This window comes from Phyllobates terribilis, unplaced genomic scaffold (assembly GCF_046119375.1).
Source record: "Phyllobates terribilis strain yellow unplaced genomic scaffold, ASM4611937v1 Scaffold_12__6_contigs__length_324123572, whole genome shotgun sequence".
Classification (NCBI taxonomy): Eukaryota; Metazoa; Chordata; class Amphibia; order Anura; family Dendrobatidae; genus Phyllobates; species Phyllobates terribilis.
In genome coordinates this window covers 305,188,161-305,214,340 of record NW_027362772.1, presented here as the reverse complement: position 1 = coordinate 305,214,340, position 26,180 = coordinate 305,188,161, and positions in this window count along the sequence as shown.

The window sequence follows — 26,180 nt, the reverse complement described above, 5'->3', positions numbered from 1 at the left end:
TGTCCCAAGGCCCAGGGGGTGCGTCAGAACATTTTCATCACCTTTCACAATCACCAATGGGACAAGGCAGTGATGTCCTCTGTCCCCTCTCTTATACATCCTAGTGACGGAGCACCTGCTCTCATCAATTCGCCATAACCCCAATATTAGGTGGATTGAGGTGGGAGGCACCGAGTACAAGTGCTCTCTATTTGCTGATGATGTCCTAGTATATATCACTCAATCACATATATCCATCCCTGCTGTTATGGCTGAAATAGATCACTTTGTTACATGGTAAAATTTTAAAATCAATGCAGCGAAGTCTGAGGCCCTCGATGTCTCCCTCCCCAAATCCATATAGGATTCCATCCAGTCCAACTTTCCCTTTGCCTGGCCCTCACAGGGTATCAAATACTTAGGAATTCCTATTCATAGAGACCTCTCCCATCTATGTTATCTTAATTTTGGGCCCTTTATTGAACAACTCCATACAGACCACGGTTGGCAAGTTAGAACTGTAAGATTCACTACGTGAACCACTGGTGTTTTGTGGAAAAGCACATGTACACTGTGTTCCAAATTATTATACAAAAAGTGTTTAGGAGTGATAAGGGAAGAATTTGTTTGTTTGTCAGTTAAACTCATTGATGGTGATGTGTGTCAGGGCTCTTTATATCACTGTAAGCAATTGCAGACACCTGTGCTAATTAGTTTGGCAGGTGTGTCCAATGAAAGGCAAGACTACTTAAGAAGGCTGTCTCACATTATTAAGCAGCCTACATTTTCTGCCAAAATGGGAAAGAAAAAGGATGTGTCGGCTGCTGAGAAGCAACAAATTGTGGAGTGTTTAGGTCAAGGCATGACTACAATCAACATTGTGCGATGATCAGGATGAAGTGTCTTGGCAATCAAGAAGTATGTAGCTGATTCACAGTACACACGTGTGCGTGCTGATAAGGGCAAATTGAGGACTCTTTCCTACAGGCAATTACGTCAGGTTGAAAGAGCAGCGGCAAAAAAGCCTTGTCATAGCAGCAGACAAGTTTTTGAAGCTGCTTGTGCCTCCAACGTCCCCCGAACAACAAGATGCAGGGTCCTTCAGAGGTTTGCAGCTGTGCATGCGCCATCCTGTCGACCTCCTCTATCCACTTCACACAAGCAGAAACGGCTCCAGTGGGCCAAACATTACATGAAGACTGATTTCAAAACTGTTTTGTTCACGGATGAGTGCCGTGCAGCGCTCGATGGTCCAGATGGATGGAGTGGAGGATGGCTGGTTGATGGACACCCCACGCAAACACGGCTACAGCGCCAACAAGGAGGAGGTGGAGTAATGTTTTGGGCTGGAATCATGGGGAGAGAGATTGTCGGCCCCTTTAGGATCCCTGAAGGCGCTAAAGATGAACTCCATAATGTATGTGGATTTTCTCAAACAGCACTTCCTGCCATGGTTCAAGAAGAAGAACCGTGTATTTCACAGCAAGATCATTTTTCTGCATGATAATGCACCATCTCATGCTGCACATAAAACATCTGCATCTCTGGCTGATATGGGCATAAAAGGGGACAAACTTATGGTGTGACCCCCATGCTCCCCTGACCTCTACCCCATTCAGAACCTTTGGAGCATCATTAAAAGGAGTGTCTATGATGGCGGGAGGCAGTTCACATCTAAGCAACAGCTCTGGGAGGGTATTCTGTCCTCATGCAAAACAATTGAAGCAGAAACCAACCAAAACCTGACAAATTCAATGGACGAGAGAGTTCAGAAGCTCCTTTCGAACAAGGGGTCCTATGTGAAAATGTAACATCACCTAGAATAAAGTTTTGAGTTGAAAACTGTTTGATTTCAGTTTCTAACAACCTGCTAATGCTTATAATTTCAAAAATGACCATTTTTTTGGTCTTTATTAAAATGAAAAGGTTGATCGAAAAGTTTGGGGGATCTAAGAGTGTGGCAACCCAGTAGTCATGATTACTTCGAATTCTGACAATATGAGGGTCATGCTGCAGGTAGTGCAGCAAGAAGGCACTTATGTGCCTTGCGCATCTCGGAGCCCCAAAATTATTTTCCGGGCTAGATGCAGCTAAAAATTATTTTTAATTTTAAATCTGGTGAAGCTTTAGTATAGATGGCCTAATAGGATCAGTGCTGCACACTGCTACAAAGCCCAAATTATTTTCCAGTCAAGATACAGATAAACATGATTAGTAATTTGAAAGCTTAAAACGGTTGGTAGGGTGATTTTAACCAATCATCAAGCTTTTACTCTCCCCAGGATGACACAGGGGTAGAAAAGTCGTTTCGGATCCATGATTTGTTCATCTTTATGAACGTGAGTCTGTCTACATTATCAGTGGAGAGCCGCGTGCGCTTATCTGTCAGCACACCACCAGCAGCGCTGAACACACGTTCAGACAGAACGCTGGCTGCGGGGCATGACAAGATCTCCAAGGCGTAAGTGGCTAGCTCCGGCCATTTATCCAGATTGGAAGCCCAAAAAGAGCAAGGGTCCAGTGACACAGTCGTGGCTTCAATGTTTACTTGGAGATACTCCTGTACCATCGTCTCTAGGCGTTGACTATGTGTCAGACTTCTTGTCTCCTGTGTCCTTGCAAAGGATGGGCTAAAAAAGTGGTGAAATGATTCCGCAAAATTGATGTTACCAGCAGATACTGTGGTTCTGTTACGGTTTGAGTGCTGAACACTTGACGGTCCCACGGTTGGCAAGTTGGAACTGTGAGATTCACTACGTGCACCACTGGTATTTTGTGGAAAAGCACATGTAAGATTCTGCAACAGTCTCTGCTGATACTCCTGCATGCGTGCATCCCTTTCTATGGCAGGAATAATTTCTGCAAATTTACTTTTGTACCGGGGATCTAACAGTGTGGCAACCCAGTAGTCAGGATTATTTCTAATTCTCACAATTCGAGGGTCATGTTGCAGGTAGTGCAGCAAGAAGGCACTCATGTGTGTTGCGCATCCAGGAGCACCAAGTCCCTGTTGTGTTGGTGGCGAGGTAACAATCATGCTTCCTTCCTCTGTCCTCTCCCCCCAACCTCGCACAACAGAAATGTGATCAAGGTCTCCCTCATCTGATGAGTCTTCCATCAGTTCGTCCTCCACTTCTTCCTGGGCTCCTGCACCTTCCTCACTAGTTTGGCTGCTACCATGCGCCCTGGTAAAATCATCTCCCCCACCCTCACATGCCTGCCGCCCTGGTGCTGCCGACCGTCTGGACCTTGCAGATGTTAGCCCTTCCGCATACAACTCCTCCTCCTCTACTTCCTCCACCTCCTCTTGTGCCACCACCTGACTCCGAATTCTGTTTAACATGTGCTCCAGCATGTAAATCACCGGAATAGTCATGCTGATAATGGCATCGTCAGCACTAAACATCTTCGTCGCCATTTCAAAACTGTGCAGAAGGGTGCATAGGTCCCTGATCTGAGACCACTCCTCCACCGTGATTTGCCCCACCTCTGAATCTCGTTGGCCCAGGCTATACGTCAGAACGTATTGCACCAGGGCTTGTCGGTGCTGCCACAGTCGCTGCAACATGTGCAGAGTTGAATTCCACCGGGTAGGCACATCGCATTTTAGCCGGTGAAGTGGCAGGCCCAACGACTTCTGTAGAGATGTAAGTCGCTGAGCTGCGGGATGCGAACGGCGGAAGTGAGCACACAGCGACCGTGCCCTCTGCAGAAGGCCATCTAGTCTGGGATAGTGGGCTAAAAATTGCTGGACAACCAGGTTCAACACGTGAGCCATACAAGGCACGTGTGTGACATTGCCCCGGCGAAGGGCCGCACCCAGGTTTCCAGCATTGTCGCACACGGCCTTCCCTGGTTTCAGGTCCAGTGGAGACAACCATTCATGAAATTGGTTCTCCAGAGCTGACCACAACTCCTCAGCTGTGTGACTCACATTTCCCAGACATTTCAATGTAAAAACCGCCTGATGACGTTGAGCCCTACTGCCAGCATAGTAAGGAGGTGTGCAGGATCCCTTCTGCGCAGTTAGAAAGCTTGTGGCATGACCAGACAGGCTTTGGGTGCAGGTGGAAGACCGAGAGGAGGTTGAGGAGGCAGAAGCAGTGGAGGAACTTTGACATAAAGAGGATTGACGCACAACTCGTGGGGACGGCAAGACTTGGACAGCAGCCCCTTGTCCTGCTGTCACCATAGTTACCCAGTGCCCAGTCAGCGACATGTAACGCCCCTGTCCATGCCTACTCGTCCAAGTGTCTGTGGTGAAATGCACCCTGTCACACACAGAGTTTTTCAAAGAAGCGGTGATGTTGTGTGCGACATGCTGGTGGAGCGCAGGCACACCTTTCTTTGAGAAGTAGTGCCGACTGGGCATCTGGTACTGGGGCACTGCGACGGACATAAGGTCTCGAAAATCCTCTGTGTCCACCAGGCGGAAAGGCAGCATTTCTGTAGCCAAGAGCTTGCAGATGGTGAAATTCAACCTCTTAGCTTTCTCATGGCTAGGAGGAAATGGTCTTTTACTTGTCCACATCTGAGGGACCGAGGGCTGGCTATTGTGCTTAGACGGGGTTGATAAGGGTGTCCCCGGCAAACTGCCGGTCTGTGAGGAAGATGCAGGCGGACATGTTAGGTTGCCTTGATCCAAAGGTGGTGCTATCGATGTCGGACAGCGCTCAAGACCAGCTGGTGTTACCACCTCCAAAGAAAATGATGACCTGCCAATCACGCTGGCTGTTGCGGGTAAAGAGGTGGCAGGTCTGCGCCCCAAAACAGGTGTGACTGCTGTCCCCCCAGTCACAGAGGATGAAGAGGCCGCGGATGCACAAGATATGGCAGACGGTGGTTGGCCCGGCCGGCTAGGCCGCATTGTAGCACACTGAGCTTCCCACTGCAACTTATGCTTCATGTCCATGTGCCGGTTCATGCATGAAGTACTCAAACTATGTATTTTTTGGCCTCTACTTAGCTTTTGCTGACAAATGTTACAGATAACACGAGTTGGGTCATCTTTATCGATCTGAAAAAATGCCCAGGCTATGCAAGGCTTAGCACCCATGCGACCTGAAGAGCCACCACGACTTGTGGTGAGAGGCAGAGTTGTGTTTGAGGATGCAGTTGTTGACGTGCTTCCAGTACTATGTCTCTGTCCAGGAAGGCGCAACCTGACCTCGTCGTCACTAGCATCTTCCTCCACCTCCTCTGCTGACCTCATCTCTTGGCTGACTGTGGGTTGACAGTAAGTGGGATCTCCGACCTCATCATCATCACCCTGTGCGTTATCACACCCGTCGTCCTCAGAGCCAACCTGTTCCTGCCCTGACAAAAAACTAAAGTTGTCGCTCCAATCAGGTATTTGAGTCTTATCATCGTCTTCCTCATTGTCTCCACCAACAGGAGTTACAGTTTGTGAATGAGGGTCTACATTATGGTCAGAACCTTCTGCGTCTGGTCCTGGATCCGACTCATAAAGATTCTGGGCATCAGTGCAGATCATTTCCTCGTCTGGATTCACAGAAGCGCTGGAGTCGACCTCTGATTCCCAGGCTATAGTATGAGTAAACAGCTCTGCAGACTCAACCATCTGTTCTACCTCATACTCAGACGGGCAGCTGGAGATTTGGGAGCTGTGAGGAAGCAAGTGCGATTTGGGTGACACCTTTGAGGACTGGAGTATTTGTGATGTTGAAGTTGATGTGGAGGAGAGCCCACTTAAAGGAGCACTTGATATCCGTTGAAGCACCTGCTGTTTTTGTGCCTCATCTGGAATTTGTAGCGATTGGCGTGGCCGTAAGAAAGGGATCTTATCACATTGTCCGCTAAAAGAAGTAGACATTTTAGTTTGGCTGGAAGATGGTCTTTCTTCTGCACCTACCCCACGGACACAACCTTTTTTCCCCTTCCCAACACGCCTATTCCCCTTTCCACCAGCAGCAGGCCTTTTTCCACTCATTTTGGTGGTTAACTAATTCACAACTCTGGAGTTGTTTGCACAAAAAAAACAATGGATGGTAACCGAGCAGAGCTGAGTGGCCAAACTGTGGTATTAGGCCAAAACTATTGGCTGGGTTAGATGCAGAAAAAAATTATTTTTAATTTGCAACCTGATGGAGGTCAGTATAGATGGACTAATAGACCAAGTCCCACACACCGCTAGAAGCCCAAATATTTTTTCAGAGCTAGATGCAGAAAATTTTTTTATTCAATTTGCAACCTGATGGAGGTCAGTATAGATGGACTAATAGACCAAGTCCCACACACTGCTAGAAGCCCAAATATTTTTTCAGAGCTAGATGCAGAAAAAAATTATTTTTAATTTGCAACCTGATGGAGGTCAGTATAGATGGACTAATAGACCAAGTCCCACACACCGCTAGAAGCCCAAATATTTTTTCAGAGCTAGATGCAGAAAAAAATTATTTTTAATTTGCAACCTGATGGAGGTCAGTATAGATGGACTAATAGACCAAGTCCCACACACCGCTAGAAGCCCAAATATTTTTTCAGAGCTAGATGCAGAAAAAAATTATATTCAATTTGCAACCTGCTGGAGGTCAGTATAGAAGGACTAATAGAACAAGTCCCACACACTGCTAGAAGCCCAAATATTTTTTCAGAGCTAAATGAAGAAAAAAATTATTTTTAATTTGCAACCTGATGGAGGTCAGTATAGATAGACTAATAGACCAAGTCCCACACACTGCTAGAAGCCCAAATATTTTTTCAGAGCTAGATGCAGAAAAAAATTATTTTTAATTTGCAACCTGATGGAGGTCAGTATAGATGGACTAATAGACCAAGTCCCACACACCGCTAGAAGCCCAAATATTTTTTCAGAGCTAGATGCAGAAAAAAATGATTTTTAATTTGCAACCTGATGGAGGTCAGTATAGATGGACTAATAGACCAAGTCCCACACACCGCTAGAAGCCCAAATATTTTTTCAGAGCTAGATGCAGAAAAAAATTATATTCAATTTGCAACCTGCTGGAGGTCAGTATAGATGGACTAATAGACCAAGTCCCACACACTGCTAGAAGCCCAAATATTTTTTCAGAGCTAGATGCAGAAAAAAATTATTTTTAATTTGCAACCTGTTGGAGGTCAGTATAGATGGACTAATAGAACAAGTCCCACACGCTGCTAGAAGCCCAAATATTTTTTCAGAGCTAAATGAAGAAAAAAATTATTTTTAATTTGCAACCTGATGGAGGTCAGTATAGATGGACTAATAGACCAAGTCCCACACACTGCTAGAAGCCCAAATATTTTTTCAGAGCTAGATGCAGAAAAAAATTATATTCAGTTTGCAACCTGATGGAGGTCAGTATAGATGGACTAATAGAATGATGCTATGCCCAAAAGATTTTACTTCACTAGGTGCAGTAAAAAAATTGGTATTCTATACACAGGTGGTATATCTTGCAACACAGATAGGCTACTCCACTGACTAACACACTCTGCAATAGGCCAAAAAGGATTAGCTTTGCTAGATTCAGCCAAATGCTGTGAAAAAAACTTGCACAGCACTGGCACAGACCTGCCTGGCAAAAACCGATAGGAACTCATGTAACCTAGTCCTGAAAAGGACTCCAATTACAATTAGTCTTTACTCCCACAATCTATCTATTTAAGAGCACAGACCTGCCTGATAAAAGTCGTAGGAAATGCTGTAACCTAGTCCTTAAAAGGACTGCAATCACAACTATTCCCTACTCCCAAGCTATCTGTATATTTGTGCGAAAATTGGCTTGAAATTAACAAGGTATAGCGCACACAGCAACAGCGGTGCCGTCTAACACGCAGCTGCAGCAGTGAGAAAATGGTGGCGACGGGGAAAATGGCTTGGTCTTATAGGGCAAGGACATGTGACATACACTGCCAATCACACATGCCCTTGCTTGTGTGAAAAAAAGCACTTCGCTCCGTGTGTGCGCTGCTGATAGGCTGACAGATTGCACCTCCCCACTGCAAATGTGGGAAAGAGAAAAAAAAATGGAGATCTTCATTGTTCCTGCAGAGATCCATCCCCTGCCCCTCCCCCCGCCCCGCTGTACACTCAAACTGCGTATTAACATTAATTTTCATCATTACTGAGAAAAAATCCAGTTATGATTTTGGTGCACGAACAGTTATCGAACATAACCTCGAACAGCCGAATTTTTCTCAAATTGTTCGTGTTCGCCGACCGGCTCGAACACCGCCCAAAACAGCTCGAATTTGAGATTGGCGAACAGTTCGAGTAGAACAACGCTCATCTCTAACGTGGAGGTCACAGTAGCTTAACAAGACGGTTTTAAAGACCCCTGGAAGAGTGGTGGAGGTTGCAGTGGAATAAAAAGACAATATAAATGCCCCTTGGAAGAGTGGTGGAGGGCGCAGTGGAATAAAAAGACAATATCAATGCCCCTTGGAAGAGACGTGGAGGTCACAGTAGCTTAACAAGACGGTTTTAATGCCCCTTGGAAGAGACGTGGAGGTCACAGTAGCTTAACAAGATGGTTTTAATGCCCCTTGGAAGAGTGGTGGAGGTTGCAGTGGAATAAAAAGACAATATCAATGCCCCCTGGAAGAGACGTGGAGGTCACAGTAGCTTAACAAGACGATTTTAAAGACCCCTGGAAGAGTGGTGGAGGTTGCAGTGAAATAAAAAGACAATATAAATGCCCCTTGGAAGAGTGGTGGAGGTTGCAGTGGAATAAAAAGACAATATCAATGCCCCCTGGAAGAGACGTGGAGGTCACAGTAGCTTAACAAGATTGTTTTAATGCCCCTTGGAAGAGTGGTGGAGGTCGCAGTGGAATAAAAAGACAATATCAATGCCATTTGAAAGAGACGTGGAGGTCATAGTAGCTTTACAAGACGGTTTTAATGCCCCTTGAAAGAGACGTGGAGGTCACAGTAGCTTAACAAGACGGTTTTAATGCCCCTTGGAAGAAACGTGGAGGTCACAGTAGCTTAACAAGATGGTTTTAATGCCCCTTGGAAAAGTGGTGGAGGTCACAGTAGCTTAACAAGACGGTTTTAATGCCCCTTGGAAAAGTGGTGGAGGTCACAGTAGCTTAACAAGATGGTTTTAATGCCCCTTGGAAAAGTGGTGGAGGTCACGGTAGCTTAACAAGACGGTTTTAATGTCCCTTGGAAAAGTGGTGGAGGTCGCAGTAGCTTAACAAGACGGTTTTAATGCCCCTTGGATATAGTGGTGGAGGTCACAGTAGCTTAACAAAACGGTTTTAATGCCCCTTGGAAAAGTGGTGGAGGTCGCAGTAGCTTAAAAAGACGGTTTTAATGCCCCTTACAAGAACCATACAGTACAGCATCTTAAAAATATTATTCCCATTATTGGGGAGTGGGTCTCCCACAGTCTTTGCTTATGCCTTCCAAGCAAAAGCTGACAAAAATAAGGACGGAGGAACTTCCAATAATGGCAAATACGGACCACGGTCACCCTGTGGTATAGTGGTGGTGGAGGCTGAGGATAAGGAGAAGAACATAAAACAGCCGAAATGAGGAAGCGTATACCCATGTGTGGGTGTGAAGCGGTGCATGTGAATACACCTCCCGAAATAACACAGTGGATTTGACTTTATGTTACTCTGCTGTCATTTGGTGGTGATGAGAAGTCTGGCCCAATCCAGCCCTTGTTCATTTTGATAAGGGTCAGCTTGTCAGCATTGTCAGTTGACAGGCGAGTGCACTTATCAGTTATAATTCCCCCAGCGGCACTAAAAACACGCTCCAATAACACGCTAGCAGCAGGGCAGGCCAGGACCTCCAAGGTGTACAGAGCGAGTTCATTCCAAGTGTCCAGCTTGGATACCCAATAATTAAAAGGCACAGAGGAATCACGGAGGATGCTGGTACAGTCGGCAAGGTACTCCCTCACCATCTTTTGAAACTTTCCACTCCTTGTGAGAGTACCCCGCGTCTCAGGGTCTGTCCGAAGGGAGGGTCTGAGAAAACTGTCCCAGAACGTTGACAGTATTCCCCTGCCTCTGCTGGATTGGAGTTGCGTCTCTATTGCATGTACACCTTGGTTGGGCAACGAACTGTGGCCTCTGCCGCTAGCGTGTTCAGATGGGAATTTTTTTAACAGTTCTGCAGCAAGGGCCTTTTGGTACTGCCCCATTTTTGTAAACCTCTCCACCTCAGGATTAAGAGAGTGAAAGTTCTCCTTGTAGCGGGGGTCTAAAAGTGTCACCAACCAGTAATGACTGTCAGCCAACATTTTGACAACGCGAGGGTCACGGTTAAGGCAGCGTAACATAAAGTCAGCCATGCGTGCCAGACTGGTAACGGGCAAGACTTCCGTGTCCTCACCAAGATGACGACTGACCATGCTCTCCTCCTCCTCCCCCCTGTCCTCAGGCCACCCACGCTGAACCGACAGTATGACAGTTGTACAGGTACTACCGTCTACAGCGCATGATACAAGCTCCTGTTCTTCCTCCTCCTCCTCCTCTCCCTCATTGTCCCCCAATGCACGTTGGGATGAAATGAGGCTGGGCTGTGTGTAATCAACCGCTACGGCTTCTTGATCCATCTCATCATACTCTGGCTGCAATGCCTCCTCTTTAATTCTCTGCAGAGAGCATTTGCAAAAGACAGACAAGTGCAATGCTGACGCTAATGATGGCGTCATCGCCACTCACCATCTTGGTGGACTCCTCAAAGTTTGTCAAGATGGTACATATGTCAGACATCCAGGTCCACTCCTGAGGTCTTATGTGTGGAGTCTGACCTGAATATCGATGGCCTTGTTGCAGCTGGTACTCCACAACTGCTCTCTTCTGCTCACAAATCCTTTGCAACATGTGGAGGGTAGAGTTCTAACGTGTGGGGACATCATACACCAGTCGGTGTGACGGAAGTGTAGCACCCTGAGGATTCGGCTGCTACAGGGGTATTACGCCTCAAGCCAGAGGTGTGGTATTCCACTCCCGGGTAAGGATGGAGTGTGGAACTGAGCTCAGTTAGCTGCATGCACTACACACATCCCATTTCCGAGGGACAGACCGATGGTACTCCCACTAGAGAAATGTGCAGGTACGACAGTGTCTGTTCCTGGCTGGAGTGGGAGGGGGGTGGAACATCCCAGTAGTGTAGGGGCAGATAGGGGGAGCAGCCTGGGTAAAGCTAGGAGCTCATTGGGTGCTGGTCACCTGAGCTCACACATAGAGGGAGTATATAAGGTGGGAACCATCTTAGATCAGGGTCAGTCTGTGAGACGTCAGTCTTTTGTAGAGGTTTGGTCAGTCTGAGAGAGCCTGAGAAGCAGAGAGAGAGGAGAAAGAAGGACCCAGAAGGGGAAGAAGAGGGAACTCCAAGAACCCAAAATTAGATCAGAGGGTGAAGAGTTGGCAACAGGGTACCGGATCCCAAGCTGGTGGAGGCTACAGCACACCTTAGCCAGAGACCGGAGGTCGTGGGCAGGATCTGCCACGACCACCCACTAAATCCACCCGGAAGGCAAACCAAGAATAGGGTCAGGGAACCCAGAGACAAGGGTTTACCAACAAGAGGCCCGAGGGAGCCGGACTTAGGTGGATCCCTGGTGGGGAAGGCCAGAGAGAAGGACAAGTCAGAAAGGGAGCTCAGGACCACGCTCCAGAATCACCTGGGGGTTGGCCGAGTCCAAGACCTGGTGGACGCAGCACTGCTCGGGCGGTCACTTAAGGCCAGAGTGACCACAAGAACAGCAGTAAGTAAAAACCCTGAACTGCACAGCCCGGCTCGGAGTCTTCTTAACATCCACACTGCACCACCACTACCACCATCCTCTACACCTGACCCCCTGAGGCTATACCCCTCCCGTTGGGGGTTATACTACCCGAAGCTGCACACATACCACCAGCCTCAGCGGACCCTGCTGCAGCAGCGGCCGTATTGACCGCAAATCAACGGGTGGCGTAGTCGACATAAAAGAACATCTAGTAACATCTATAAGGACTGCCACACACTGAGCTTGACACCCTGGGCACGGACCGGGTCACCGCCACTCGGAGACTACAACCCCCATCTGATCCGGCTCCGGGTATCCCCCAAACAACACTGGCCCAGGGGGCGCGTCAACTTTGGCGTAGTCGGCAGGATAACGTGCCCGCAACAACCGGGTACTGCGTGCCTGAAGAAAAGTTCACCGTTACCTCAAAAAGAAGTCTCCCGCCGGTTCCGGAGGGTCCCCGCCAACGGACCCCATCACAGGTCGTTTCCCGCCGGTTGTCCGCCATTTGCAGCTTTTTCCCGCCATCCATGGAGTTTCCCGCCACTGGGAGACGATTCCCGCCATTTCCGAAGATTTCCCGCCTTGGAAGAGCGGACGCCATTATGGGCGTGCCAGAGGGTGGCAAAAGGCCACCTCCCATCGTGGGCCAGGTCGAAGAATGGCGCCAAAAGCGGAAACCGCGCCCACCAACAGAGACTGTGATGCTGGAAGTGTCCATCAGCGTGAGAGAACTGCCTCTGGAACTGAAGTTGCCCCGGGACCACCCTCAATGTGGGCGGAGACAGAACAAGAGATCGAAGATGGGTGCAGCCTGGAGGAGTCTGGAGAGAGCGCACCCGGAGACAAGACGTCTGGAGGAGAGTCCAGAGAGAGCGTACCCGGAGATGGAGGGAGAGACAGGCAGCACCGACTCAGTGGTCAGGAGCCTGCTGCAAGCAACAACCCCACTAGGCTTAGTGGAGATCCTGGCACAGCTCCCCCGAGACCGGGAGTGTGCACAGACCGCGCTGGAGGGCCTCGCACGGAGGATGGCCCGGGTGCAGCGGGAGACGTTGGCGGAGTGGAGCCGAGAGATGGCCCAGCAGACCGGAACCCGTCAGCGGAGCACGCCGCCCGAGACGAGGAGACAGACCGCCTCTGAGGATGGCGCAGGAGGAATGAAGGCAGGAGACGGCGCCGAGAAGGGAGCTGAACGGACGGAGGCAGGTAAAGGGGACGTCTCTACCCCGAGCCGGGAAACCGCGTGCCTGCCCCAGCTCCCCGTCGCAGAGCCCGAAATTCCCTCTGCCGTGCCCGTCGCTGCATCGTCACCGCCGCCGACTAGGCCTCAACCGGAAACCGCGGCCGCGACCCCTGTGACGTCACACGCCTCGACCTCGAGCGTGGCAAAGCAGGAAATACCACCGGCCTGGTCGCAAGGCCTAGTACCTTCGGGCGCCGCAATACCAACAGCGCCCCCTACCTCCGCGGAGCCACCGGCCTGGTCGCAGGGCCGAGTAACCCAGGGCGCCGCCGTTCTTACGGTGCCCTTTGCCTTTAGGGTGCCCCAAGCCTGGTCGCAAGGCCTGGTCGACCCGGGCGCCGCTACCATCAACGCGCCCTCAACATCTAGAGTGCCGCACCTGGGTGAAGACCTGTTCGCCCAGCATACGTGCCCGGATGGGCAGCCCTTTGTATGGCCCCAGGAGTATATTCAGCTGGAACTCCAGAGAGCAAGGCCCATGTGCGAGCCCCTGATTCCGGCTCCGAAGCCCGTAAGGAGGACCTCGCCCCCACTGGAGGAGATCCAGTTCGAGTGGGACCCCACCGGAGAAGACCTCATGGGGTTCACTCAGGAGACTCGGGCGGCCGCAGCGGAGCGTGCAGAGTGCTGCCGGCAGCAGCTCGAGGTCTTCGAGAGGGAGCGGAGAGAGAGGCGGGTCCGGGAACAGCAAATGCAGATAAGGAGCGTGGAGCAGAAGAGCCGGACCAGGAGGAAACCCCGTGCAGCTCATGGTCCCCGTGCCACCGGGACTATGATAAAATTCAATATGCAGCACGGATGGGGCTTTATTAGAGACCATCAGACCCCCGGCGACGTCTTTGTAACCCGCAGAGACGTAGAAAGCCATCTGCCGGAGGGACACAGAGGTCGTGACCTGTACGTAGGGGACGAGGTCACCTTCACCCGGCACAAGTGTGCCAAAGGACCCTACGCCCTCCATGTGCATCGCCTGACGGAGGAGGAGCTGCGGTGTGAGGAGGAGCAAGAGGACCCTGAAGAATCTAAAGAAGGAGCAGGAGGACGCCATCGTTGAAGTACGGTAGAGAGAGACTGTACATAGTTACCCGTCAGGGTATAAGAACTGTTCTAGTTAAAATATAGTCCCCGTTGGGACCAGCCAATTGAACTGAAACCCGTGTGTCCCTATTCCCACTGACCGAGGACTGAGAGCGGTCATTCCTTTCCTAATACCTGGCCGAGGACTGAGAGCGGCCATATTTCCCTTGTATATAGTTGCGCTTTTTAAGGCGCCCCCTACCGGTTTTATAGGAAACTGTTTTCTTCCAAGAGAGACTGTCGCACCTTACCCGGTCACAAGTTGCACCGTGGCCGGAGGAACAAGAATGTTATTTATGAAAAGTTTTATATGAAAAGTTTATTGCTGATGATATCTATATGATGTTTTCTATGTTTATGTTTATGAAAAAAATTGTATGTTTTGGATGTTTTTTTTTATATCTTACAGCCCGAGGGCGTGCTGTGATTTACCAGGGGGGAATGTAGCACCCTGAGGATTCGGCTGCTACAGGGGTATTACGCCTCAAGCCAGAGGTGTGGTATTCCACTCCCGGGTAAGGATGGAGTGTGGAACTGAGCTCAGTTAGCTGCATGCACTACACACATCCCATTTCCGAGGGACAGACCGATGGTACTCCCACTAGAGAAATGTGCAGGTACGACAGTGTCTGTTCCTGGCTGGAGTGGGAGGGGGGTGGAACATCCCAGTAGTGTAGGGGCAGATAGGGGGAGCAGCCTGGGTAAAGCTAGGAGCTCATTGGGTGCTGGTCACCTGAGCTCACACATAGAGGGAGTATATAAGGTGGGAACCATCTTAGATCAGGGTCAGTCTGTGAGACGTCAGTCTTTTGTAGAGGTTTGGTCAGTCTGAGAGAGCCTGAGAAGCAGAGAGAGAGGAGAAAGAAGGACCCAGAAGGGGAAGAAGAGGGAACTCCAAGAACCCAAAATTAGATCAGAGGGTGAAGAGTTGGCAACAGGGTACCGGATCCCAAGCTGGTGGAGGCTACAGCACACCTTAGCCAGAGACCGGAGGTCGTGGGCAGGATCTGCCACGACCACCCACTAAATCCACCCGGAAGGCAAACCAAGAATAGGGTCAGGGAACCCAGAGACAAGGGTTTACCAACAAGAGGCCCGAGGGAGCCGGACTTAGGTGGATCCCTGGTGGGGAAGGCCAGAGAGAAGGACAAGTCAGAAAGGGAGCTCAGGACCACGCTCCAGAATCACCTGGGGGTTGGCCGAGTCCAAGACCTGGTGGACGCAGCACGGCTCGGGCGGTCACTTAAGGCCAGAGTGACCACAAGAACAGCAGTAAGTAAAAACCCTGAACTGCACAGCCCGGCTCGGAGTCTTCTTAACATCCACACTGCACCACCACTACCACCATCCTCTACACCTGACCCCCTGAGGCTATACCCCTCCCGTTGGGGGTTATACTACCCGAAGCTGCACACATACCACCAGCCTCAGCGGACCCTGCTGCAGCGGCGGCCGTATTGACCGCAAATCAACGGGTGGCGTAGTCGACATAAAAGAACATCTAGTAACATCTATAAGGACTGCCACACACTGAGCTTGACACCCTGGGCACGGACCGGGTCACCGCCACTCGGAGACTACAACCCCCATCTGATCCGGCTCCGGGTATCCCCCAAACAACACTGGCCCAGGGGGCGCGTCAGAAGCTGCAAACGCTGCTGCAACACAGCAAGGGCGGCGGAAGCTGTAGCCGACTTGCGAAAATGAGCTGACAGGCGGCGTACTTTGACGAGCAGATCTGGCAACTCGGGGTACGATTTAAGAAACTGCTGAACCACGAAGTTAAGCACATGAGCCAGGCATGGTACCTGTGTGATCTCGCCTCACCTCAGAGCCGCCACCAGGTTACGGCCATTGTCACACACGACCATGCCTGGATGTAGGTTCAGCGGTCTCAGCCACAGATCTGCCTGCTCTTTCAAAGCTGTCCACAACTCACAAGCAGTGTGAGGTTTCTCACCTAAGCTTATGAGTTTCAGCACAGCCTGTTGCCTCTTGGCGGAGACAGTACTGCAGTGCTTCCAGCTTGTAACTGATGTGGTGATATCTGAGATGGAGGCTGAACATGAGGAGGAGGAGGAGGATGATGCGCAGGAGCTGTACACTGTGGGGGCAACTCTGACTGACATAGGGCCCGCAATCCTCGGTGTGGGGAGGATGTGTTCCGTCCCAAGGTCCGACTGGGTCCCGGCTTCCACTATGTTTACCCAGTGTGCCGTCAGGGAGATGTACCGTCCCTGGCCACAAGCACTTGTCCACGTGTCCATTGTCAGGTGGACTCTCCCAGTAACTGCGTTGTTGAGGGCACGGCAGATGTTTTGGGACACGTGCTTGTGTAGTGCGGGGATGGCACACCGGGCAAAATAGTGTCGGCTGGGGACCGAGTACCGAGGGATGGCCACCGCCATAAGGTTGCAGAAGGATTCCGTCTCCACCAGCCTAAAAGGCAGCATTTCCAACGCAAGCAGTCGTGAAATGTGCAAATTTAGGACTGTGGCCTGTGGGGCGTTGGCTGCGAATTTCCGCTTTCGTTCAAAGGTCTGGGATATGGACAACTGAACGCTGCGGTGGGACGTGGACGTGGACGTTGATGCTGTTTCTTGAGAAACTGCCATAACATGTGAAGACTGAGAGGAGGGGCATCTTTGCATGTAGTATGGACAGGGGATTGCCTTGCACACACAACGGGGGGGTTCTATTGCACGCACAACAGCGGAAGAAGCAGTGGTGACACCCTCTGACACTGGTCGTGGACCCTGGTAGTTTTGTCACCCCTGCTGATGCTGGCATGGCAGGTGGTACAAATGGCCTTTTTGGGGTTATCAGCAGAGTCTTTAAAAAAATCCCAGACTCTGGAAGACCTACAGGTTGTACTGGCAACGTCCCTCGTGTTGGTGTTACGGGGAACTGTTGCCCGCCTTCTGTGTGCGGCCACCACACTGCTTCTTCCTGCCTGTTGGGGTACTCTGCCTCCCTCACCCTGTGTGCTGCTGGCCTCGCTCTGCGTGTCCTCCTGCCACGTTGGGTCAGTTACTAGATCATCCACCACCTCCTCCTCTTCCACTTGCGCACCACGATCCTCCTCCTCACTTCCTGGCAAGTGTTTCTTGTCGTCGTCCTCCTCTTGTGACAAATTGCCAGCGTTGACTTCCTGTGGCCGTGGCTGTTCAAATATTTGGGCATCGCTACATGGGATCTCCTCTTCCACCACTTCAAGCGGAGCAGGCGAGTGGCACAAATATGGAAATGGACCAGTGAACAGCTCTTCAGAGTGTCCAAGTATGGGATCAGTTGCTGTCTGACGACACTCGGCATGGTGGGAGGAAGGAGCATCAGGGTGAGGAGGAGTATGCGGTCGAGACTCACGGCTACTAAGAGTTGACCGTGTGGAAGACAGACCGGAGGTGGTGGTGCCCAGGTAACTGGAAGTATTATCTGCTATCCAATTAATAACCTGTTCACACTGATCAGTTCGCAATACTGGTGTTGTAGTGTGCTTCCCTAGTAATTCGGTCAAGAAGTGGGAGCGAGAAGATGTAGCTGTTGGTTGTGGCACATTTTCACCTTGGCCACGGCCCCGTCCTCTGCACGCACCATCACCAGAACATCCAGTTCCACGTCCCTTGCCACGCGCTTTGCCCATTGTAAAGGAAGTAAAATAGCTTACACTCGCACTATCAATGGAAAAAGGGTAATAAAGAGTAGATTAGAACCGTGGAAGAGGAAAACCACAGTTCTATTTCTCTGGCCTACACCCAACTCTTTTAAACAATCTGAACAATCAGGGAGAAACTATTACTGTTTTTCTTTACGGAAAAAATACCAAAAGCTGAATAGTAGAGATTTTTTTACCGTGGAATGGCAAAACCACAGTTATTGTTTACTGGGGTATACCAGACAATTTTAAATAGATATATTTGCGGCTGAACAGTGAGCGACACACTCAAACTGTTTTTTTTAGGTAAAAATGGCCCAAAAGTGGATAATACAGAGGTTTGAACTGTGGAACTGCAAAACCACACTTCTATTTCTCTGGCCTTCACAAGACTATTTTCAACAGATATATTTGTGTCTGACAATCAGGAGACACTATTACTGTTTTTCTTTACAGCAAAAAATGGCAAAAGCAGGATAATACAGAGATTTGACCCGTGGAACTGTAAAACCACACTTCTATTTCTTGGGCCTACACTAGATTATTTTCAACAGATATATTTGTGTCTGAAAAATCAGGGAGACACTATTATTTTTTTTTTTACGGCAAAAAATGCCAAAAGCAGGATAATAGAGATTTTTTACAGTGGAACAGCAAAACCACAGTTATAATTTACTGGTGTATACCAGACTTTTTAAAATATATATATTTGCGGCTGAACAGTGAGCGACACACTCAAACTGTTTTTTTAAGATACAAATGGCCCAAAAGTGGATAATACAGAGGTTTGAACCGTGGAACTGCAAAACCACACTTCTGTTTCTCTAGCCTACACCAGACTATTTTCAACAGATGTATTTGTGTCTGAAAAATCAGAGACACGCTTTTTTTTGGGGGGGGGGGACACCAAAAGGTTAATAAGATGGGTATTTGTACAGTGTGAAGGAGGAAAAAAAAAAGAGGATTTAGATGAAAAAAAAGGATTTTTCCTGGCCCCCGAGACCTGGAGCTTAGTCCAGCAATTTCAGCAACAAGAGCACACAGGACTGTAATGCAGCGTTTGCTGGTATAACCACTGCGTCTCCTACACAGCCTGCCTGCCTGATATCTGGGATGGATATTAGTCCTGAGAAGGACTGTTTGTTTGATCTGGCAGCCTTTACAGACCCTACACTAACTATTTCGCAGTATATACAGTGGTGGCCAAAAGTATTGGCACCCCTGCAATTCTGTCAGATAATACTCAGTTTCTTCCTGAAAATGATTGCAATCACAAATTCTTTGGTATTATTATCTTCATTTAATTTGCTTGCAAGGAAAAAACACAAAAGAGAATGAAGCAAAAATCAAATCATTGATCATTTCACACAAAACTCCAAAAATGGGCCAGACAAAAGTATTGGCACCCTCAGCCTAATACTTGGTTGCACAACCTTTAGCCAAAATAACTGCGAACAACCGCTTCCGGTAACCATCAATGAGTTTCTTACAATGCTCTGCTGGAATTGTAGACCATTCTTCTTTGGCAAACTGCTCCAGGTCCCTGATATTTGAAGGGTGCCTTCTCCAAACTGCCATTTTGAGATCTCTCCACAGGTGTTCTATGGGATTTAGGTCTGGACTCATTGCTGGCCACCTTAGAAGTCTCCAGTGCTTTCTCTCAAACCATTTTATAGTGCTTTTGGAAGTGTGTTTTGGGTCATTGTCCTGCTGGAAGACCCATGACCTCTGAGGGAGACCCAGCTTTCTCACACTGGGCCCTACATTATGCTGCAAAATTTGTTTGGTAGTCTTCAGACTTCATAATGCCATGCACACGGTCAAGCAGTCCAGTGCCAGAGGCAGCAAAGCAACCCCAAAACATCAGGGAACCTCCACCATGTTTGACTGTAGGGACCGTGTTCTTTTCTTTGAATGCCTCTTTTTTTTCCTGTACACTCTATGTTGATGCTTTTCCCAAAAAGCTCTACTTTTGTTTCATCTGACCAGAGAACATTCTTCCAAAACGTTTTAGGCTTTCTCATGTAAGTTTTGGCAAACTCCAGCCTGGCTTTTTTATGTCTCGGGGTAACAAGTGGGGTCTTCCTGGGTATCCTACTATACAGTCCCTTTTCATTCAGACGCCGACGGATAGTACGGGTTGACACTGTTGTACCCTCGGACTGCAGGGCAGCTTGAACTTGTTTGGATGTTAGTCGAGGTTCTTTATCCACCATCCGCACAATCTTGCGTTGAAATCTCTCGTCAATTTTTCTTTTCCGTCCACATCTAGGGAGGTTAGCCACAGTGCCATGGGCTTTACACTTCTTGATGACACTGCGCACGGAAGACACAGGAACATTCAGGTCTTTGGAGATGGACTTGTAGCCTTGAGATTGCTCATGCTTCCTCACAATTTGGTTTCTCAAGTCCTCAGACAGTTCTTTGGTCTTCTTTCTTTTCTCCATGCTCAATGTGGTACACACAAGGACACAGGACAGAGGTTGAGTCAACTTTAATCCATGTTAACTGGCTGCAAGTGTGATTTAGTTATTGCCAACACCTGTTAGGTGCCACAGGTAAGTTACAGGTGCTGTTAATTACACGAATTAGAGAAGCATCACATGATTTTTCAAACAGTGCCAATACTTTTGTCCACCCCCTTTTTTAGGTTTGGTGTGGAATTATATCCAATTTGGCTTTAGGACAATTCTTTTTGTGTTTCTTCATTGAAGACAATTTAAACGAAGATAATAAGACCAAAGAATTTGTGATTGCAATCATTTTCAGGAAGAAACTGAGTATTATCTGACAGAATTGCAGGGGTGCCAATACTTTTGGCCACCACTGTATCTCTCCCTAAATCAGCAGCGCTGTCTCTACACTGTCTGATCCCGGCCGTCTGTGTCCAAGATGGCGGCGCCCGGTTTTAAATACTCGAGGTGACGCTGTGCGGCCAGCCAATCACTGTAATGCCCACAACCAACATGGCTGCGGCATTACAGTGACTGGCAATCCCTGCATGTTCATTGGCTGTGTAAAGAGCGCCAAACATGCAGGGCGGAGACCCGAGCTCCCGCCCGAGTAACCCGGAAATGCTCGGTGCTCGCCGAACATCCCGAGTAGCGTGATGCTCGGGCGAGTACCGAGCAGAGTCGAGCATGTTCGCTCAGCACTAGTCATTATGTTTTAAATCTTGCATCTGTACATTTCATCTTACAGTGTGCCTGTCCTATCACCCAAAAACATGGGAAAAGCAAGGTCTTACCATCCCCCATCCCACAATAAGTTACAACTGTGGTGCACCTACCAGTCTGCGTTCATCATTTATCCCCATTCTCATGTTCTCGAATTCGTTATTTCAGTTCTATAAAGTGGGCTGTTTCACTTCATCAGTATTCTGCCAGCACTATAGGATCTGGAACTTACTTTTCTCTTATTTCTTCAAATATATTGCACCCGCAGTTGCATAATCACTTGTCTACCATGAACTTTGACCCGCTTCTCTGTTATGTCTGTAAGTAGTTTGACAGACAGGAATGTTGGAGCAAAGAGACAGAGACCGCACTCAGTTCCTGGAAAATAACAAAGAGCGGCCCCTACGTTTAATAGAGAGAAAGAGGAATCCTCACCTGCTTTCTGTATAGATACAAAGACCCCTCCCATGCACATACACTTTCTTTAGAGAGACATAGACCCCCCACACTTCCTGTAGAGACATAGACCTCCCACACTTCCTGTAAAGACATAGACCCTCCCACACTGTAAAAATATCTAGACCCTCCCACACTTCCTGTAGAGAGACACAGACCCCCCACACTTCCTGTAGAGACATAGACCCTCCCATACTTCCTGTAGAGACATAGACCCCCCACACTTCCTGTAGAGACATAGACCCCCCACACTTCCTGTAGAGACCTAGCCCCCCCACACTTCCTGTAGAGACATAGACCCCCCACACTTCCTGTAGAGACCTAGACCCCCCACACTTCCTGTAGAGACCTAGACCCTCCCACACTTCCTGTACAGACATAGACCCCCCCACACTTACTGTAGAGACATAGACCCCCCACACTTCCTGTAGAGACATAGACCCCCCACACACTTCCTGTAAAGACCTAGACCCACCACACTTCCTGTAGCGACATAGACCCTCTCACACTTCCTGTAGAGACATAGACCCCCCACACTTCTTGTAGAGACATAGACCCCCCACACTACCTGTAAAGAGATATAGACCCTCCCCCACTTTCTGTAGAGATATAGACCCTCCCACACTCTTTGTAGAGACATAGACTCTCCCACACTTCCTGTAGAGAGACATAGACTCTCCCACACTTCCTGTAGAGAGACATAGACACTCCTACACTTCCTGTAGAGACATAGACCCTCCCACACTTTTTGTAGAGACATAGACCCTCCCACACTTCCTGTAGAGACATAAACCCTCCCCCACTTCCTGTAGAGATATAGACCCTCCCACACTTATTGTAGATAGACATAGACACTCCCACACTTTTTGTAGAGAGACATAGAGACTCCCACACTTCCTGTAGAGAGACATAGACCCCCCACACTTCCTGTAGAGAGACATAGACCCCCCACACTTCCTGTAGAGAGACATAGACCCTCTCACACTTCCTGTAGAGAGACATAGACCCCCCACACTTCCTGTACAGATATAGACCCTCACACACTTTTTGTACAGAGATATAGACACTCCCACACTTCCTGTAGAGACAGACCCTGCCACACTTCCTGTAGAGAGACATAGACCCCCACACTTCCTGTAGAGAGACATAGACTCCCCACACTTCCTGTAGAGAGACATAGACCCACCCACACTTCCTGTAGAGATATAGACCCTCCCACACTTTTTGTAGAGGGACATGGACCCCCCCTACACTTCCTGTAGAGACATAGACCCCCACACTTCCTGTAAAGAGGCACATATACCCTCCCACACTTCCTGTAGAGAGACATAGACCCCCCAAACTTCCTGTAGAGAGATAAAGACCCTCCTCCATTTCTTGTAGGGAGGTAAAGACAAGCCCCCACTTCTCGTTTTCAAAGGTTTCATAAATTGTTAATTGTATCTGATGAACATTTGGATTAGTAAAATTACTGCATTAGGCTTAGTGCCCATGATGCAGAAATGAAGCAGAAATTTTCCAGACCATTTCTGCATCTCCTAGGCAGAAAAACGCATGCGTTTTTTGACGCGTTTTTGCATGCGGATTTGCCATGCGTTTTTCCAATGCATTGTATAGGCAAATACGCATGCGGAAACGCACAAGAATTGGTCATGTCCGGATTTTTTCTGCGAGTAAAATCCGTGCAAAAAAAATCCTGACCATGTGCACAGAACTTGCAGAATGTCATAGGAAGTCATAGGATAAGGTATGCAATGCGTTTCCGCGCTGCAAATCCGCACCAAAAATGCATCGTGGGCACACAGCCTTATGTGAACGGCTCTGCTGATGGTCGGGGATGATAACTGCTCGCAGAACATAATTACTAAGCTAAAAGCGATAAAATTCTAGTTCAGTTTATGTCAAAACTGGTGTCTCGGTGCACCATAATTAAGCGTGGTTAGAGGAAGTGTAACTTAAAGGGGTTGTCTACTACTCGGACAGCTCCTTCTGAATCACTATGTTTCCCCCCAGTAAAATAATAACACCTATACTCACGTCCGGTGCCGGCATTGTTGCGGTGGTGTTGGCACTGGCTTTACAGGGGATCGCAACAACATGCAGTATTGGTGCAAAGCAAGTCAACCAATGGGGGGAGTAAAGTTAGAGAGTGAAAATGTCCGACAGGATCCTACAAATGTATCCTCCAGCATGAGCCACCCTGATGAACGGGGGAACAACTTCATTTCTGAATTTCCATTCCAGTTTATGTATGTATGTGCATATATATATACATATATATATATATATATATATATATATATATATATATATATATATATATAGTATGTGCACATGGATTCAACCTCTGGAGGTCACTGGATACTTTGTGTCTTATATTTTATAATACATTCATTTCATCAGGATTGTTTGTTGTCCTTAAGTGCTAAGTGTATCGATATTGTAACAACTGGTGCAAGCAGCCATCAACGTAATAGACCGGCAGCAGAGGAGGAAATAATGGTAAATCACAATTCGTTTCATAGAACAAGCAAAATCATTCGCCATAAATAAGTATCGATAGCGGTAAACGCCAATAGTATCAGAAACGCTTTCTACTTGGGAAACCTTTTTCTGCTTGTCAGCTTCAATTGACGCCCCAGAGGGATTGATTCTGGCTTTCCATCCCCTGCTATTACTGGCCCTGGTCCCTCGATCCCTCCATTGTTATCCTGAATAATAACCTTCCATGAGGCATCTGCTGTGTGTGGACCCTCGATTGTGCGTGCTACCATGGATAAGGCTACTGGCGTCCTGCCCAGCCTCGCCAACCCCCCCAGTATCAGGTGCTTTCTGCTGTGGATGCAGAATTTTGGGCTTTCATTAGATCCAGTATTCATCTCTTCCCTGGAAAGGTTTTGGAGGCATTACATCCTGCCAAGCTGCTGATGAATTGGAGTGGGTGATTTATAATGCCAGCCTCAGTGCTCTAACAGATGGCATCAGGCAAGAAACTATTTTAGTTGGGCCTATTACTTTTATCATTTGCATTGTCAATATTTTGGCACATGATCGGTACAAGACTGATGGGTTTATTGAGCCGATAGAGGAGATTTCTCGGTTCAGATCTCCCTCCTGTGAAATCTGTTGTATGCTGGAGGCTTTATATCAAAGTTACTTTTGGTTATGTGGGTGATGTGTGACTTTATCAGATCTCCTCATAAAGGCCTTGTTTCTACAGCAAGACACTTTCCATCATATTCTCCAACTATAGACGTGGTTACAACGTTTCATCCGTCATTTTTAAAGTTCTTTTCAGTAAAATATTGCAGAATATGTGTAAATAGACAGCAAGAGAAATCGGGCTGTGGGTGGATGCAGAACCGATCCAAACTGGTAATGTAGTACAGAGGCATTTCACGTGAATCCAAACCAAAGCTGTATGCAGCGAAACACCGTACAAAAGGTGGCAAACAAAACCCAAGAAAAACGCTTAGTTAACGGCTATTTTGATCAAAAAAAGCATAAAAGCCATCTCATCATGACCAGGCATACCCAACGGGATGGGGAATGTAGTAGAGAGGCATTTCACATGAACCCAAACCGAAAAACTGTATGCAGCGAAACATTGCACCAAAGGTGGCAAACAAAACCCAAGAAAAATGCTTAGTTAACGGCTATTTTGATAAAAAAAAAGCATAAAAGCCATCTCATCATGACCAGGCATACCCAATGGGATGGGGAATGTAGCACAGAGGCATTTCACATGAACCCAAACCAAAGCTGTATGCAGCAAAACACCGTACAAAAGGTGGCAAACAAAACCCAAGAAAAACGCTTAGTTAACGGCTATTTTGATCAAAAAAGCATAAAAGCCATCTCATCATGACCAGGCATACCCAACGGGATGGGGAATGTAGTAGAGAGGCATTTCACATGAACCCAAACCAAAAAACTGTATGCAGCGAAACATTGCACCAAAGGTGGCAAACAAAACCCAAGAAAAATGCTTAGTTAACGGCTATTTTGATAAAAAAAAAGCATAAAAGACATCTCATCATGACCATGCATACCCAATGGGATGGGGAATGTAGTACAGAGGCATTTCACATGAACCCAAACCAAAGCTGTATGCAGCGAAATACCGTACAAAAGGTGGCAAACAAAACCCAAGAAAAACGCTTAGTTAACGGCTATTTTGATCAAAAAAGCATAAAAGCCATCTCATCATGACCAGGCATACCCAACGGGATGGGGAATGTAGTAGAGAGGCATTTCACATGAACCCAAACCAAAAAACTGTATGCAGCGAAACATTGCACCGAAGGTGGCAAACAAAACCAAAGAAAAATACTTAGTTAACGGCTATTTTGATCAAAAAAGCATAAAAGCCATCTCATCATGACCAGGCATACCCAATGGGATGGGGAATGTAGTAGAGAGGCATTTCACATGAACCCAAACCAAAAAACTGTATGCAGCGAAACATTGCACCAAAGGTGGCAAACAAAACCAAAGAAAAATACTTAGTTAACGGCTATTTTGATAAAAAAAAAGCATAAAAGCCATCTCATCATGACCAGGCATACCCAACAGGATGGGGAATGTAGTACAGAGGCATTTCACGTGAACGCAAACCAAAGCTGTATGCAGTGAAACACCGTACAAAAGGTGGCAAACAAAACCCAAGAAAAACGCTTAGTTAACGGCTATTTTGATCAAAAAATGCATAAAAGCCATCTCATCATGACCAGGCATACCCAGCGGGATGGGGAATGTAGTAGAGAGGCATTTCACATGAACCCAAACCGAAAAACAGTATGCAGCGAAACATTGCACCAAAGGTGGCAAACAAAACCCAAGAAAAACGCTTAGTTAACAGCTATTTTGATT